This window comes from Periplaneta americana, chromosome 4, assembly GCF_040183065.1.
Source record: "Periplaneta americana isolate PAMFEO1 chromosome 4, P.americana_PAMFEO1_priV1, whole genome shotgun sequence".
NCBI classification, from domain to species: domain Eukaryota; kingdom Metazoa; phylum Arthropoda; class Insecta; order Blattodea; family Blattidae; genus Periplaneta; species Periplaneta americana.
In genome coordinates, this window is record NC_091120.1 from 150,571,330 (window position 1) to 150,573,566 (window position 2,237).

The window sequence follows — 2,237 nt, forward strand, 5'->3', positions numbered from 1 at the left end:
TAAAAAATAAAAGGTACGGCAGTTACAAAACGCAATTTCGCTTTGAATAATACTTTATTAATAATATGTTTTTTTTATTAAAGAAACAATTTATATTGTTTAGGTGCGGCGTAATATTAACACCTTAACACCGTAAGGTAAAAGAACAGCCATTACAAACTTACGACTAAAAATTAAGTGAAATAATGTAGCACGAAAATAAAAGAATCCAGAAAATATATGGCAGCGGTGGGATTCGAACCCACGCCCTTTCGGACTGGTGCCTAAAACCAGCGCCTTAGACCGCTCGGCCACGCTACCTCACACTAAGCACTCTTCCAAGAATATGGATTTGTGACAACTCTCACAATATTGTCTACCCCATACACCTGTGACGCCGTGCAGTCTTTATGAATGAAGACAGATCGATCACGTAGTTACCTGCTTCATGACAAAGACTCCGCGGTATTGTGAATCCTTCAGCGGAGCGGTGCAAGCATCTACAGCACCACCACTTGTCAGATGTCCTCGATTGCTTATTCATCTGTTCATAAAAAGTTTTTTTTTCATCTCAAGTATGCAGGAATTCATATTCATACATGCGGAGAGGTTTTACGATTATAATGACATGGCCAAGATAAGAACAAGACTTTCCAACATACGGACAACTGAGAACTTTATGAATATGAACAACACGTAGTCCAAAGAGACTCAAATTGTGACCAAAGACTCGTTACGGCATTTTACTAGTGTGTTCCCTGTAATAAAGAATATACAGAGTGTTCCGAACATGAAGGTAAAGAAATATAAGACGATTGAAATGGAAGAACAGGAACTCAGTCGCTTATTTCGATCCTGAGTGGAAAAAAATAATTGTGCCAAAATTTGACACTCGCGTAAGATGTTTGTGTTGACAAGGCTAGCACGGACTATGAAAAAATTGTAAGACAGGATTTCTATGCAAATATATCTTTTTATACAGGGTCTTTCCGGGCTAGTGTTACAAACTTTCAGGGATGATCTGGAAGGGCACATGTATCAATTTGAGATAAGGAACCCTGGTCCGGAAATGACTGAGTAGAAAGTTACAAGCAAAAATAGTTCTGTGGAAATGAAATACACCTTATTTGTGTGTATTTATCTGTACATCTTACACATACTGTATTCATCTGACGTTGTTTACGTTGTCTACTTACAGTATTCCAATCAGTGCGCTGTTTGAGGGGTGGGGACAGGAAACTACACTAATGCAATGCACATAGCATAATGTGTAACAGACATGGTCGGTCCTGATATGCACGTCTGTAGACAGCAGTGTATGTGTACAAGTTGCAGTGTCCAGTCGATCAGTCCTAGTGAAATGGAGATGTACACGAGAGCGGAATATGCAGACATGATTTTCGAATACGGATGAGCCAATGGGAACAGTAGACAAGCTCACAGATTGAATGGGGTCAAGTACCCACGTAGGAGATATCCGGTCCATACCATCTTTCCACGACTGTTCCAAAGGTTAAGGGAAGAAGGGCACAATTCCATTTCCACACAACTATTTTTGCTTATAACTTCTGACTCAGTCATTTCCGGACAAGGGTTCCTTATCTCAAATTGATAATTAATTGTCTTTCCCCATCATGCCTAAAAGTTTGTAACACCAGACCGGAAACAACCTGTATAGGCCTAAGCTTGCTACACTTCTCTAAACTTTGTAAATATCCGTTTCATGAAATAATGAGTCGAAATAAATATACTTTTTCCATGCATATTTGCGTTTTTTAGCCTTTCTAGGGATAAATTCATGCATAGTCTCAATAAAGCGTATTATTTCCATTCTAGCAACGACTATCTGGAAGTAACTGAGAGGTTATGTTTGTAGAGCAGTTGTCAAGTCAACCTGCAGTCGCCAGGTTAGCCAACCGCTACTTTGTTGTAAGATCAACATATATTTCGTCACTACATTTAGACCACTTACGGCTGTCCCATATTTGTTGTTTTTACACCAAACGATGCGTTTATAACCAACCTTCAAGATTCGCTAATAAAATGTGTTTTATAAAAAATGTCACTTATGTTTTTCAATTTCATGTTGAAGATATACCGATAAGCTGTCACAATTTGACTATAATTATGTGTGTATATTCCGCCTTTGCTTATCATATGATAAGCAAAGGCGGAATATACACACATAATTATAGTCAAATTGTCACTTATGTTGTTTTACAAGTCACGATTCACAAATGCTAGTGGATTGTCAAGAA

General features: G+C 38.3%; 1 non-coding gene across 1 annotated transcript; it reads right to left on the reverse strand.

Annotated features, from left to right (window-relative positions):
* Positions 1-220: 220 nt before the first annotated feature.
* Positions 221-300, reverse strand: TRNAL-UAG (transfer RNA leucine (anticodon UAG)). The gene has a single exon. It is a non-coding gene; the product is annotated as a tRNA-Leu (tRNA).
* Positions 301-2,237: the final 1,937 nt, after the last annotated feature.